The 16,720-nt window shown below is 43.5% G+C and overlaps 1 protein-coding gene and 1 pseudogene across 1 annotated transcript in view; both read left to right on the top strand.

Moving 5' to 3' along the window:
• Epm2a (EPM2A glucan phosphatase, laforin) overlaps nucleotides 1-16,720 on the top strand; it is a 126,081-nt gene that overhangs the window by 25,561 nt on the left and 83,800 nt on the right. The window lies entirely within an intron of this gene.
• On the top strand, nucleotides 714-14,761 carry LOC134484942 (calponin-2-like; annotated as a pseudogene).

Below are 16,720 nucleotides of genomic sequence, written 5' to 3' on the forward strand. Positions count from 1 at the left end.
AGAGGCCAAAACCCAACAGAGATGACATTAGCCGAAATACCCAACAAAGGGGAAATAGAACCTGGTTAGGCATAGCCCCCTATTGAGGGATGGGGCCACTCACCTATCTCAAAATTATTATTCCCCGTAATAATTGTTCCTGTCTTAAGAGTGTAGCAGAGACTGAAAGAAAGGCCATCTAGAGATTGCCCCACCTAGGGATCCATCCCATCTACAGAAACCAAACCTAGACACTATTGCTGATGCCAACAAGTACTTGCTGACAGAGGAGCCTGGTATAGCTGTCCTCTGAGAGGCTCTGCCAGAGCCTGACCAATACAGATGTGGATGGACCCAGCCAACCATTCGACTGAGCACTGGTACCCCAATGGAGGAGTTAGGGAAAGGAATGAGGGAGCTGAAGGGGATTGCAACCCCACAGGAAGAACAACAATATCAACTAACCAGAAACTCCCCCTGCCCCCCACCAGAGCTCCTAGGGACTAAACCACCAACCAAAGAGTACACATGGACAGACCCATGGCTCCAGCTGTATATGTAGCAGCAGATGGCCTTGTCGGGCATCACCTGGAAGGGAGGCCCTTGGTCCTGTGGAGGCTCATTTTCCCAGTGTAGGGGAATGCTAGGACACTTGGCGGGAGTGGGTAGGTGGGGGAGCATTCTCATAGAAGCAGATGGGAGGGGGGGTGGGATAGGGAGTTTGCAGAGGAGAAACCAGGAAGGGAGATTATCTCTGAAATGTAAATAAATAAAATAAGCAATAAAAATAAAAAGGAAGGAACTGATATTTATGTATATATTATTAATGAGAGTGTATACTTATCCAAGTTTTGTTTTTTAACCCCATTTACTTTTTCTTACTCAGAAACTCATTCTTGGAGCTCATGGAGCACACCTTTGATCCCAGCACTCAGGAAACAGAAGTGAGTTTGAGGCCAGTATGGGAGAGAAGAATCTCAATTATATTACCACAGCACACTAACTGCTTCAGGCAGCCTTCCTCATCTCTGACATGACCTTCATAGTTATAAAGAGTTCTTATCAGGTGCTCTGGAAATGTTCCTGGTGTCTTTCTCATAATTAGAGTGCATATGGCTTCAGGGAGGAAGCTCTATTGGGTAGAGAGCTGAGTGTACTGCTTACTGTGGAGTAAAGTAGGGTCATTTTAAGGGTGAGGGTAGACAGTGCTTAACGAGATAATTACAGAGGAAAGCGCTGCCAGGGTGAGTGCTGAAGGGCCAGAGAGTCTACTGTGGAGAAAAATACTTTCAGGAGATCAGAATTGGCAGTGATTGAAGGGACAATTGTAGAGGAAAATGTTCCCAAGGGTTGAGAGACCACTGTGCTAACCTACATGTATAGGTAGGCTTCATAGTATTTTCTAAAATATCTGGACAGTTGGCTATCTGTGGTGGTATTTTAGTGTTTGGTGAATGGCAGGTTTATTTGAATTACCTCTTAAGGGAAGGGACTGTGGTTTGTCTTTGTTCTTTATTTGAAGATTTCATGCTAGACGATAATCTTATTATCTTTTTTGGGGGTAATTTATAATGTCTTGTGTTCATCAAGAGCCAAAGACATGATTCAGATCTTGGTTTTTGTTTTGTTGTTGTTGTTTTGTCTTGGTTTTGTGTGTGTGTGTGTGTGTGTGTGTGTGTGTGTTTTGTTTTGTTTTGTTTTGTTTTTGACCGGGAATCAAAACCTTACGATTTCAACTCTTGTTTTCCCAGGCTGTTTCTTACGAGGGTGGGTCCATTCTTAGTGACCTTCAAACCTGGTAATTCTTAACGATCTGATAGTCCAGACTCTCTCACACTTGAAAAACTAGATTCAGTTGTTATACTGTTAGTTATACCATCTCAAGTTTAGAAGTATCATAAATTTTGCTCACTCAGTACTGAGCTAGAGGTAATTCTGAAGAAGTGTAGAAGGCATTAGTTTAACTAAAATTCAAAATAATTATGGTAGGCAAATGAGTTAATGCATATGAATGCTCTTTATGAACAAGAATTTAAACTTTGTATACAAGATCCACTGAATATGTAGTTGTGGGTTTATAATTGTGACTTTTGGGGTCTTCTCATGTCTGCTTTGTAGTCAAGGCAGATTGGATAAGATGGATGCTCGTTCTGAAAATACCTAAAAGCTGTGTGTGTGTGTGTGTGTGTGTGTGTGTGTGTGTAAATCAGAGTAAAATTTTTAGGATTCAATTGGCTTTGTCAGAAGTCCTGAGAGAAGGGATGTCTGGGAGAGGCATAAAGAATAACTTGAAGTCAAATTGTAGGTCCAAGCTGACAGCCTGTAGTCTGCTTGAGATGACTCCCTTGACAGCTTCCTATAAATAGCTCTTGGCTCTGTGGTCTGCTCAAGATTGTGATGTCCAGGAAGCATTCATAAACCCCAAAAGACCACTAGGGCGCTGATTCCGATATAATCACATGGGTTAGGGTCTTTATTTACAAGCTTGAGTTTGGGCCGCACTGCCATCTCTGACAGCAGAAAGGGAGGGTGCACCCCTGAGCTCTTAGGAGGACATGGTTTTATAGGAAATGGTGAGCAAGGGAGGGTAGTTTAGCCTGGCAAGTATCTAACTGAATAACTATTGTAGGCCAACAAGTGGGTGCTCCAAAGCAAGACCATATATAATTATGAATGGTCTGAAAGTACATCTGAACCAATCAGACTAATCTTTGATGGACTGTTGCTAGGAAGTAGCTAGGGAGTCACTCTAGCCAAGGACAAGCCGTGGGGTCCTTCCTGGTACTTGGGTACAGCTTGGGTTCTGTTGCAGGTCAAGTTCATAGGCTTTTATTTTCCTTAAGATGGAGGCTGTCCCTATAAGGCTTGAAGTGAGTCTTAATTACCAGGAGACCCCCCCAAGTGAGACACGAGAATGGAGTTTGATGAAAACGCAAGAGGTTTATTTTCCAGCATATCAGGGTCGACCTTTAATCAGCCCCTCATGATGAGTGATTAGAAGGTGACCTGAATGGCTATAACAAGCAGTTTTTATAGGGGTTTTAGTTTTTAGGGATACAGGTTACATCAGCAAGGTTACAGTTTAAACTTATTGGCTAAGCATATTGACCTTTGAATCTACTGGCTAGCAAGCATATGACATGCATTCGAACTTTATCTGGGACGAGAGGATCAACAATGTCCCCACTCCTCCCAAGAACTGTGGGTGGAGAATGGAACTTGGCCTACCTACCATTGACTCAAGGTGGGAAGCTGGTACTTGGCCTAATCTTGACCTGAAGTGGTGGATGTAAGGCTGGCAAAAGCTCCTAGGGTCCTTCACAGGAACCCCATAACCTACCTACTTTCTACCAAGCCAAGCTTCTTAATAGCTCTTACACTTCAGTAAGAACTAGGGTCCTTCATCCCAAGGTGGAGTAGGTTTGGCCTCTCAGTAGCTTTTACTCAAGACAGCTTTCTCTGGTTGAGACAGCTAGCTTCCAGCTTAAGATAGCTCTCTGTTGTTGAGACACCTCTCTCTGCTAGTAAAAAATTCTAAAAGCTCCCTGGACAGCTCATGGATTTTCTGACCAAGTCAGAAATCCTGTTATGAAAAGTCTAAAAGTTATTCTTGGGTTTCTCAATCAAAATCAGAAAGCCAGAAAACATTCTAGAAGAGCTGTGTTTGTTCTTCAGACACGTTTCTCCGGATAGCTGCTAGAAAGCATTCTAAAAGTGCTTTGTCAGCTCCTCTAAGTAATTCTTGGGATTTCCAGTCAAGGTCAAAAATACTGTTAGAAAAATTCTAAAAAAAAAAAAAAGACACATTCTAAAAGAGCTGTGTTCCTTCTCCACATGGATTTTCCAACTAAAATATATTCTGTAAGAGCATTGTTCACCTCCAGAGCTTTCCAGACATCTGAGCTCTCTTTTAAAAAATAAAAATTTAAAACAGAAGAACCGCTCTCTGCTAGCTCATCTCATGTAGACCAAAAACTCATCTTTTTATTTACATATCAATTCAGACATTCCAGGTTCCCCCTTGACCACCCCACAAATCAGCATTCCATGACCTTAGCCCCTTGATTCTTAGGAAAAGGACAGCAAGTACATTTTTTAAAAACACTGCAAAAGAATTGAGGTCTGCCTGCCTTAGCTGGGTGGGACCTTGCCCTGTGATCACCATTTCTTCAGTCTCTTTATCTCTTTCCCCATAGTTTCTTTCTGACAAGCTGGCTCATGGTGCAGTTGCCTCTGATTTTCTGCGTCGGCGAAGCCCCTCTTATAATTCATATTGCATCCTTCTGTTTTGCATAGTTGAGAGTTTTGAACTCATATTTTCCGTGTTCTTTCCCACAGCCTTCAGGGCTTTCCTGAAGGTCATAGCATTTACCATTTTGCTGAGACATTAGATACACCCTTATCTCCTGGACTCATGCTGTCTCTGTTATCTGGACTCATGTCATGTTATCATGGAGTCATTATCCTGGGCAGAGAAGACATTCCTCGAAAGAGGAGCATGAAAATTTGTATAGTATTATACAGACAAACTTTACAGCCACAACAACCATCAACACTCATAGAGGCCCATGCCCTGCTGGCTTTGTTCTATGGGCGGGAACCATGTCATTCTGTTGCTTACATGGCTGAGCTGGACTCGGCATGTGTGTATCTGTGTGTAAAATAGCTTTCAGTGTTACTGCTTGTGAATTTGGACGTAAGATTTTTCACTTGATTTACCTGCCTTTTGATTGTGAATGAAGAGGTTCTATAGTTAGAGAAAGATACCTAGATTCCATGCATGAGTCAATGAAATTGGAAATAAAGATGTAAAAAGACATAATCTAAACCAAACCTCTTAAAGAAAGGAAACTAGATAGTCTGTGATTAGAAGGCAAAATGCTATACAAGTGTAAAGTCTGCTTATTTCAGTAAATTCCATGCTTTCTTAGACCTTTGAGTAGAAGCTGCTTCTACAGAAAAAGCATAAGCTCTCATAAGGTAGCAAAAAGTTTAGACTGTCTGCTCTCATTTCGTGTCTCCTTCACTTTGGGCCACCTTCTTTTGTCTGCAATTTGGTGTGTTCCTATCCCAGAGTTCTTCCTAAATGATCTCCTCCTAGTCCAGGGCTGGAGGACTATGGGCAAATCAGTGTCCTAAACCTGCAGTCACCCTGCAGACCTCAATCTCTTGTCCTAAAAGTTCCCATCACTCCCTGAATTTAATTTTAGTCATTGAGAAAATATCACCATAACTTCCCCTAAAAAAAAAAGAAGAAAAGAAAAAGAAAAGACAACCATGTTTGGCGCGGCATGCCTGTAATCCCAGTATATAGGATATTAAGAAAGGAGGTTCACTATGCAAAGGCAAGCTCCTAAGCTGTAGGAGACCATACCTCACAAACCCAGCCAACAAGCATGCTTCCCCACCACAAATCTTGTAAATAAAAATCTTTATGTGCTTCTGCCATGGCCCATTAGCGGCACTCTCGAAGTGGATGTCCACTTTCTATCTCGTGCCTGACCAGTACTGATAGCATTCTGTGGAAAAACTTTCATCAGAGCCTCCGGTGTTGAAACTTAACCTTCAACGTTAACAGAAAGAAGAGACACCTTGTCCCTTTCCAGCAGGAGCAAATGTTATGAGCTACAAGGCTACTTGGCATTGTATGGCGCTCACATTTTTCTGTGTGTATGAGTTGTGCACTTCCTGTCTGTCGACAACCATTTAACTCTTTATGACTCGGAAGTCTATGAATTAGTTAAGTAGTATGTGGATTCTAGACATCACTGAACATACAAGCCCTGATGCTCTCACCTAGCTAGCTACAACTTTGCACATGTGTACAATAAGCCAGACACGAGCGGTTCTGACGGGTCTGTAGTGATATAGTGGAGTGTGTGGAATGGGATCTCAGACTCAGGCTCTATACTCCCAGCACTATAAAGACCTTTCTGTCTGCATATCACATCTAAATAAATAACTTAAAAAATTATCTTCCCACCATGTGGGAACACATAGTACCATCCCAGCATGTCTTGAAGCCTGAAACAATTCTTGGAAATTTCATTAAAGACCAGATGAATAGACAAACTGGAGAAGGTTTCTTTTCAGGATCTAACTGAAGAAGTATTCATGCACTCTGTCTTTTCTTCAGTGTTATCACTCACCACCGGGCTAAGTTTGTAACAGCAGATAAAAATACTACATTGTCCAGAACTCCGATTTTTAAAAAGGAGTCATTTGAAAACAGAAAACATTTAAAAACAGAACCAAATCTTACAACTTTTTAAAGGAACACAATAGAAGTCTTCCAGGAATTTTCAAGTCAATGAAGTTCTCGCTCAGGCTGGGTTATGGAGACACATTGGGCATGCCTGGAACCTTGGTTGTCTCAGAATCTGAGTCCAAACCTGTGTGGAGGTCAGAGGTTGGACAAGAAGAGCAGGATTCACAGACTCCTGGGGAGTGGCCTTGTAGATGAACGGGGGAGATGGGGACAGAATGCCATCAGCTTTGCTACTAAGTAAACATGGACTCCACCTCTGATACAAATACAGCTGGATTTCTTGAGGTATCACGAAGATTAGCTTCTATTTGGAAGATTAACTTCTATTTAAACTGAAAAGTGCCATGGAATTCTTGCAAACCTTTTCAGACCTTTATCTGTCGTCTTTTCCCACTAGGTGGCAGTGTTTCATAAGTACACTAATTTAAGGTTTGTGTGTGCCCTACCTCCCTCTCCTCCCAGTCCCTCCTGCCCCCCTCCTCCTCATCTCTTTCTTCTCCCTCCCTTTCTGTCTCCTCTTTCCCCTCTCCCTCTTTCCCTACCCTCTTTCTGTTTTGAGTCAGGGTCTCACTCTTTGCCTCTGGCTGGCCTGAAAGTCAATGTGAAAATCACTGTGTAGACCAGTCTGGCCTCTACCTCACAGGGATCCACTTGCCTCTGCCTTCCAGATCTGGGATTAAAGGTGTGCAGCACAACACCCAGCTTCCTCTATTTTAAACAAGTACCGTGTTCTCTCTCAGCCTTCTCTTTCTTCCTATTTCTTTCCCGGAAATTCTGAAAAAAAAAATTTTTTTTTCCCATTCAGTTAAGAGAGAGTTTCATAAGATTTAGAATTTTTAGAATTCTTCCTTGTGTGAAGAGGTAAAGAATTAGTTTTATGTTACTTGGAGATATGTAAATTACTTTGACGGGATTAAGGTCACCTACAAAGTAATTAAAATTACCTGTAAGAATCTTGGTGTTGGTCTTAGCCTTTTACCCTGTTTAAGTTAAGTTCTCTCATTTGCTGCTGCAAATCTCCGTCCGGCAGGCCTATGAACCTGTTTGCATCCTCCTGCCTCCGTCCGTCTCTGAGAGGTAGCACCATAATGACAGATTCATGCTATGGCTTTCAGCTTTCAATTCAGCCTCTCGGGGTTAAGGGACAAGTGCTCTACCCACTGAGCCATCTCATGAGCCTGCCTGTGGATGCCTCTGACAAAGAGGAAGGCTTTGCTCATTGTATCAGATCATCCTGCTATTGTTACGCCCGTGCCTTTGATATTTATGACATGCTCAAGAAAGGCTTTATCGTGGTTCCATATCAGTGTGCTCTGTGTCAGAATTTCCTGGAGAATTAATTCAACGAGATGAATTGCATAAGAAAAGTACCTTGTGAACTGTGATCAATCACTCCTTGCTGACATCCGTTGATATTGAGGTTTTACTGTGAGTGAACATATGTGCATTACGAGATTCTTATCCTGTTACAAATAAAAAGGTAGAGTCATTCAGCACCATAATGACTTTTAGTGTCCACTTAGACAGGGGCAACTTTGATACCACCACAGGTACTGAAATTTTTCTAAGAGGAAAAAAACTGCTTTGAGAAATCATGCTATTTAGAGTTGTTTATTGAATTTGTTTCAGGTAGAGATTATCTTTGCTTTTAAGCAGCTGAAACGTGATACAAAATTTTAATTGCTTTTTGTCAAACACATTCTTTGCTGTTTTCAGGGAAGAAAGTCTTTATTCTATCTTATCCTGTTTTAAAATGTCTAGAGCACTCTTCCAAGGCTTGTCCCCCACCTCCTTACTTTCTTTTTTTTTTTAATTTTGTTGAGACACAGTCCTGTGTAGCTTAGGCTAGCTTCAAACTCTCTATAAAAAGGACAATGACCTTGCGTTCAGATTGTATAAGTCCACCTCCAAATCGCACAGGGTTACAGGGGTGCGTCATTAGACCAGCTTTCCCGTTTGTCTCTTGGGTCATCATTGTGAGCTACTATATAAAATCCCAGGGGCTTATGGGCATGAATTGGGTAAACATATACTGGCCAGTGAGTTAGTTAAATAGATTCATGGAAGGTGAGCAAATGGATTCTACAGGGCTCTGATTAATTTGCCAGTGCGGACATAGAGTGAGAGCGAGAACCCCTAGATCAGGTCCTTCCCTGCTCATCTGCTCGTCAGGAAGCATGCTTGTCAGATTTGCTGGCAAGAGGAAATCAAGGGAGTCGGTAATGTGTTCGAGGGAATTAGCTTTCAAATATGATGCCCCACCCCCAACTGGAAATAAACCAGTAAGAAATCAGTAAAGATGAACGCTTATATTCACATTATTTTACAAGAACAGAAAACAAGGAAACTGTTTACCTCGAAAACAGTCATGACAAAGGGTTTTGGAGCTCTAGTTACTTTCAGGGGCCATATCCATGGTGTCTTAGGGTCTTATTGCTGTGAACAGCCACCATGACCAACACGAGTTTTATAAAGGACAACATGTAATTGGGACTGGCTTACAGGTTCAGAGGTTCATTCCATTATCATCAAGGCAGGAGCATGGCAACATCCAGGCAGGCATGGTGCAGGAGGAGCTGAGTTCTACATCTTCACCCAAAAGAAGCCAGGAACAGACTGAGCATCCCCAGGCAGCTAGGAGGAGGGTCTCTAAGTCCACCCCCCCCCACAGTGAAACACTTCCTCCAACAAGGCCACACCTTCTAATAGTGCACTCCCTGGGCCAAGCATATGTAGACCATCACACAGGGTTTGGGCAGAAATTTTTTAGAATTTGTAAACTAGATGAATTACTGGGGAAAATCACATGAGCCCATATGGAGTTACTGTTATTATGTGCTTGTCTCAAAACAAACTCTGCACAAGGCTGTCGTCAAAATCATGTGAGCATGTTTCAGTGGCGTTCTACCAGTGTACAGATTTCCATGCTTTCTAGAAGGGTGGGAATATGCTGGAGAAGAAACATAGTTAAGAGCTGGTAGGGAGTCGTGGAACACCAACTGTGTTAGTTTCTATGTTAAATCCTTTTAATAGGCTATCTAATTGATTCCCTCACAGCAACCCCATGAAGTAGTTAGGACTGTTTGTCCTTTTCCTGCAAATGAGAAAACACAAGCACAGGTTGCTTAAATGATTTTCTCATTACTGACTGTGTGGGAACAGTGAACAAGATACTCAGCCTTTTGTATCGTTAAGAGTCCACATCTGGAGCCCACGAGCCAACACCCAGTCAGAAATATCTGAATGGGAGAAATTATGTCTGTATTCAATGTGTGCAGACTTCTCTCTGGTTATGCGCTCTTCAGTGATAAAGAGCTGCAGCTATTTACGTCACCCTAGGTTCATGTTAGTTAGCCTACGTAACCTAGAGAGGACTTGGAGAATAGAGAGGGTGCATATATTGTACTGCTTCATGTGAGAGCACAAGCATCCCAGGACCCGGATGGATGACAGTGTGGCTTGGAATGGATTCTGAGTCTGAATCACAAGGTCATGATCTTGAGGTCTTCCAAGACAACGGTGTGATGAATATGAAAGGCTTCACCAGAGGATGTCATGGTTTTAAATGTCACAGGCAGGCTGGCAGAGAAAGATGAAACATGGCTGGTCCCTCCGGTCTGCTTGTCCTGTGCTGGGGTCCCGTGCCATGAGCTCTAGGCAGTTCAACAAGTGTCTGTCCTATGGGCTCTTGGCTGGGGTCAAGAGCTGGCTCCTGCCCAAATATGACACCCGAGAAGTAAGCCGAACTCCGAAGTTGGATAGAGGGACTCACAGTCCTCTCCAGTTGCCCTGACTTGGAAGGGTCTGAAAGATGGGGTTATCCTATGCATATTCATATACAAGCTGCAGCCAGGCCCCACCCCCCAAATCAACCACTCTATGCAGAACTGGCATCAGCTAGAAAACCTCTCCAACTTCATCAAGGCCAAGGTCAGCTATGGCATGAGCCCTGTGGACTGTTTGAAGCCAATGACTTATTGGAGAGCGGGAATATGACATAGGTGCAAATGTCTCTACTTGTGGTGTCAGGAAAGGACAAGACCAAGGGGCTGGGGTCAAATATTCAAAGAAACAGGGGAGGAACTTTGATGATGCCACCATGAAGGCCGACCAATGTGTCGTCGGGCTGCAGATGGACACCAACAAAGGTGCCAGCCAGTCTGGCATGACAGCCTATGGTAGCAGGAGACTCTCTATGCCCCCAAGAACCACATCCTGCCTCCTATGGACTACTGCACCGTCAGCCTCCAGATGGGCATTCTTAAGTGTGCCAGCCGTCATAGCTGGGCATAGACAGGTGCGACAACTCTTCCATGTTCCTGTGGATGGGGTACACGCATGGCGCCAACCAGAGTGGCCAGGTCTTTAGACTGGGGCAGCAGATATAAACCCCAAGTATTGCCCACAAGGCTCTGCAGCTGATGGGGCTCCCACTGGGGGTAATGGCCAAGATGAGGCCCCTGAGTACCTGCCCTACTGCCAGGAGGAAGCCAGCTACTGAGCACCCAGGGGTGCCAGCTCCCTGCCTTGGGTCAGCATCCCTGAATGGGTTTTGGGGTTTTCATTGCGTTGTTTTGTATTTTGAAACCAGTTATCTCTTTGTATTTCTCTCTGGCCTGGAACTCACTGCAATCCTCCTGCCTCAGCTTTCCGAGGGCTGGGATGACAGGTCTGTGCTATCTATGCTCCCTCCTCACCCACCATGCCTCACTGTCTTCTGAGGATTGACCCACTAGTCAGGGAACATGGGTGTCCTTGGTGGGATAGCGAGGCTGTGCATTTCCTAGTAGGCCGTGGGAGAGCCTGTCCCCAAAGAGCTTCCGGTTCCTTCACCTCTTTCATGTCAGTTTGTGGTTTGCGAGCCTGTGGAAATTGCAGGCAGTTTCAATGAAAGAAAATAAGGGGTTTTGCGTTTTGTTTACCCCTCAAAGGTATTGGGTAAGCAAAGGCTTTCTGAGGGACTAAATTTACTTTCCCAAGACCCTCAGACTTCACCTTCCTGTGCCCGGTGGGGAAACTGAGGCAAACCAGATGTGGCCCCAACACCTTCAGCCCTCTCTCGTTCCTCTGGTTTTTGAAAGTCTCAGTTCTCCCTGCGTCCCTGAGCAGGCCGGATTAGCTGTACTAGGGCCATGGCCTCTGAAAGTGTCCCACATGACTCACAGAGGCCCCCCTGCGCTGCGAGATAATGTGAAATTCCCTGTATGGACCAAAAAGAAAAACAACAAAAGCCTCTATTTCTAAGAAAATACAAAGAAAGATGAAACATTAATGGGAGATGACTTCATTTAAAATCTACAGTGGAGTCCTGAGGGAAAGTGTCATATTATGGTGTAGAGAAGAGTCATGGGTGGCTGGAAATGCTGGGTGAAGGCAGGCTAACCGTGGAAGAGGTAGTTTAAAGGAAGTGATGGTTTGTCTAGGACTGGTGGCATAAGCTGATATTCCCAGATACAGGTGGATCATCGAAATAATGACAACGTAGGCTTGGAAAAGAGCTCAGTGGTAGAGCCTTTGCCCAGCTTTTCCTGGGTTTCATCTGTAGGGGTATGGGCAGTTGGAAAACAAGAATAGGATGAATTTGGTGGGTGGTTTAACGTACCGATTTGGAGAGGAGAATCCTATGTTATAGCAGAGTTTGTTAAAGTAAACACAGTTAGAACTCTAAGAGGCTCCATCCAGCCATGGATGGAAACGAATGCAGAGACCCACAGCCAAACGTCAGGCAGAGATGGAGAGTCTTGAGGAACAGTGGGAGATAGGACTGACAGAGCCAGAGGGGTCAAGGACACCACAAGAAGACCTACAGAGTCAACTAACTTGGGCCTGCGGGGCTCACAGAGACTGAACCACCCAACCAAAGAGCATGCAGGGGCTGGACTTAGACTCCCTACACATTTATAACAGATGTGTAGCTTGGTCTCATAAGGGTTCCCTAACAATTGGATCAGGGGCCGTCTCTAACTCTGTTGCCTACCATTGGATCCCCTTCCCCTAGCTGACTGCCTAGTTGGACCTCAGTGGGAGAGGATGTGCTTGGTTCTGCTTCAACCTGATGCCCCAGGGTGGGGTGGTACCCAACAGGGCTTCTGAGGAGAAGGGGAAGGAATAATGGGGGAGGTTTGCAAGGGTGGAACTGGGAGAGGGGGTTGCTGCAACAGTGATGTAAAGTGAATAAACAAATAAACAGCAACAAAGCAAACTGGAAAAATAATCTGCTTATGTGTCTGAGTACCGTCAATGTTTTTTTTTCAAGTTTTTCAAGTACATTGAAATATTATTTTATTATTGGTTTACTTAACTAGAAATAATATATGCCTAACAGTGTAATAGATCAGGGAGCAAGAGAAATGGCTCAGCAAGCAAAAGCTACTGCCTCACAACCCTGCCGACTACCTGAATGTGAGCCTGGGAACCCATGGCGGAGGAAGAGAGCTGACTCCTCACTGTTTCCCTCTCACCATGCACGTGCTCTGCTGCATGCGGACACCCCATTCGCCTCTCTGTCTCTTTGTCTCTCTGTCTCAGTCTCTCTTCACACACACACACACAGATATGCACACACACATACATACACACACACATACACACCTACACACACATATACACATACACTCACACGTGCACACACAAACACACACACTCACACGTGCACACACAAACACACACACGTGCACACACGTGCACACACAAACACACACACACAAACACACACATAAACACACACACATACACTCACAGATGTACACACACACACATATACACACATGCACACACACACTCACACACACACTCTCACACACACTCACACACACACACTCTCTCTCTCTCTCTCTCACACACACACACACACACACACACACACACACACACACACACTAGTTATAGCAAAGAAAACTTTTAAATCAAGTCAGGTTGTCCTACAGATTTAATTTTAAGAGGACGACGTAGTTACCATGGGGACTCTTTGCCTCTCACCATTTTCCATATCTAATAGCATTTCCATCTGACACCTCATGCCTAGTCATCTATAGGTCTATCAATGCCCATGCTGTTAACTGTGTAATGAGATGAGTGGGATATTTTGGACTAAGTTGCCAGGAAAGCATCAACTTTTCTCCCAAAAGGGAGCATTCAACTAATGCAGCCTTCGTCAGGTTTCCAGACAGGAAGCTGAGGGATCACCCTCTGCAGACAGATGACAAGCATAACAACAGAGTTCATGTATGCAGGGTGACAAAGCTTTGGAGTTTTACAAGGAACTTGGTATTGACTGGTTCTGGTCTGTCTTTCTTTCCATCCCCATTCTGTGGGACAGATATCTATTTGTTTAAGTCACCACCATTAATAGTTTTTTCTGTAGTCCTCAACCTCTGTTATTTACAAGGGTGGCAAGTTCTAAGAAACAATGTCTGTCTATAGAGATGTGTTCTGAAAATGGCTGTTAGGCAATTTTGCCGTTGTACAAACATCAAGTGTATACAACAGAAGCTAAGGCATAATACCCCAGTAGTGGTGCAATTTTATGGGATCATCTCATAAACGCAGCAGATTGGGGGATGAAATTTCTGTATGATTTGAGCTCCCTCATTGAGGATCATCTTTTATATAACGTCTCATTGAAAAGCTTAAAATATGTGGTTTATCATTTTCAAGAACAACGCAGTGTTTACAAATTACCTTCAAAAACCAGGTCCTCTATCACAATCAGCTCTGCATTTCTGGTTTCTTCTCTGTAACTAGACCAGGGTCCATGTGATGCTCACTATAGCTGTGTGTCTGCAACATGCATGAAATATATCATGTGATAGGAGCTGAAGCAGAAAACAGAGATGGTTCTGACAGCAGAACTAGATCAACCAAAGGCAATGTTTTATTAAGCTACTTAATCTATGTTATAAAGAAAGTTAATCGAAGAGATATTTTATGCCAAAATACTTTCTGTGAAACTGCTGAAATGAATGTTTGCTAGGCTGTGTTAGGGTGGAGTTGTCAGCAAGACAATCCTCCTTGTTTCAAGGAGTTCCGAGGATCAGTGCGATGGCTCTATGTTCTCTGCTTCTGAACACTGATGGTATCGAGGTGTAGCTCCCAGGAGGACACTGGCTTGTGGCTCCGTGTTGTTGGTGCATCTGTTGATACAAAGGAAGCTTTTGGTTTGTGGAAGTTTTTTGATAAGGCTTCTCGGTATCACAAGTGAAATAGCAAAATCTGGTTGGGAACATCTGCTTTTTTTTTTTTTTTAAATTAATTGTTTTTGTGTGCTTTCATGGGTATACATATGGGCACTTGTAGCTGGATATTTTACTACTTGATGGGTTCCTATTTCTACTACCCTCATCTTTACGCCTTCCTTCCCTTCATCACTAGGTAGAGGAGAAAGAAGTCTAGAGGAAATGAAGGTATTGATTAGACTACTTCCTTCTGATTGGGGCATCAATTTTCTTGAGGCAAATTTGATCTTTGTCATCAGGATATCTTCAACTGGCAACTAGCAACCAACAACAGGTAACCAACAACAGGTAACCTAGCAACAGCCGGAGGAGCAGCAGTGCTATCAGAGCCCCTCTCTGGGCGCCAACGTTTTTTTTCTTTCATTGGATATTTTTTTATTTACATTTTAGATGTTATCCCCTTTCTCTGTTTCCCCTCCAGAAACCTGCCATCCCATCCACCCTCCCCCTGCATCTACGAGGGTGCTCCCCCACCCAACCACCCACTCCCTCCCACCTCCCTGCCCTGGTATTCCTCTACACTAGGGCATCCAGCCTTGACAGGACCAAGGGCCTCCCCTCCCTTTGATGCCTGACAAGGTGATCCTCTGCTACACATGTGGCTGGAGCTGTAGATCCATTCCCTGTGTACTCTTGGGATGGTGGTTTAGTCTCTGGGAGCTCTGTGGGTCTGGTTGGTTGATATTATTGTTTTTCTTCGGCTCCTTCAGTCCTCCTCCATTGAGAACCCCATTCTTAGTTCAGTGGTTGGCTTGGAGCATCCACCTCTGTATTTGTCAGGCTCTGGCAGACACTCTCAAAAGACAGTGATATCAGGTTCCAGTCAGCATGCACTTCTTGGCATCACCAATATCATCTGGGTTTGGATCCCCAGGTGGGGCAATTCTGGATGATGGCCTTTCCTTCAGTCTCTGCTCCACACTTTGTCTCTGTATTTCCTCCTGTTCCCCTTTCTAAGTAGGACTGAAGCATTCACACTTTGGTCTTTCTTCTTCTTGAGCTTCATGTGGTCTGTGAATTTTATCTTAGCTATTCTGAGCTTTTGGGCTAATAGCCTCTTCTCAGTGAGTGCACACCATGTGTGTTCTTTTGTGATTGAGTTACCTTACTCAGTATTATATTTTCTAGTTCCATCCATTTGCCTAAGAATTTCATGAAGTCATCATTTTTAATAGCTGAATAGTACTCCATTGTGTAAATGTACCACATTTTCTATATCTAGTCCTCTGTTGAAAGACATCTGGGTTCTTTCCAGCTTCTGGCTATTATCAATAAAGCTGCTATGAACATAGTGGAGCATTTGTCTTTGTTATATGCTAGAGCATCTTTTGGGTATATGCCCAGGAGTGGTATATCTGGGTTCTCAGGTAGTACTATGTCCAATTTTCTGAGGAACCTCCAGACTGATTTCCAGAGTGGTTGTACCAGCTTGCAATCCAATCCCACCAACAATGGAGGAATTTTCCTCTTTCTCCACATCCTTGCCAGCATCTGTTGTCACCTGAGTTTTTTATGTTAGCCATTGTGACTGGTGTGAGGTAGAATCTCAGTATTGTTTTGATTTGCATTTCCCTGATGACTAAGGATGTTGAACATGTCTTTAAGTGCTTCTCAGCCATTTGATATTGCTCAGCTGAGAATTCTTTGTTTAGCTCTGTACCCCATTTTTTAATAGGGTTATTTGATTTTCTTGAGTCTAACTTTCTGAGTTCTTTGTATATTTTGGATATTAGCCCTCTATCAGATGTAGAATTGGTAAAGATCTTTTCCCAATCTATTGGTTGTTGTTTTGTCCTATTGAGAGTTTCCTTTGCCTTACAGAAGTTTTGTAATCTTATGAGGTCCTGTTTGTTGATTCTTGATCTTAGAGCTTATTAAGATCTTGCTGCTCTGTTCAGGAAGTTTTCCCCAGTGCCCATGTGTTTGAGGCTTTTTCTCACTTTCTCTTCTGTTACTTTGAGTGTATCTGGTTTTATGTGGAGGTCCTTGATCCACATGGATTTGAGACTTGTATAAGTCGATGAGAATGAATCAATTTGTATTTTTCTACATGCTGACCACCAGTTGAACTAGCACCATTTGTTGAAAATGCTGGATGATTTGAACTCCTTTGTCAAAGATCAAGTGAACACAGGTGCATGGGTTCATTTCTGGGTCTTCAATTCTATTCCACTGATCTACGTGCCTGTCTCTGTACCAGTACCATACAGTTTTTATCATCATTATTGCTATGCAATAT

This window comes from Rattus norvegicus, chromosome 1 (genome assembly GCF_036323735.1).
Source record: "Rattus norvegicus strain BN/NHsdMcwi chromosome 1, GRCr8, whole genome shotgun sequence".
Lineage (NCBI taxonomy): Eukaryota > Metazoa > Chordata > Mammalia > Rodentia > Muridae > Rattus > Rattus norvegicus.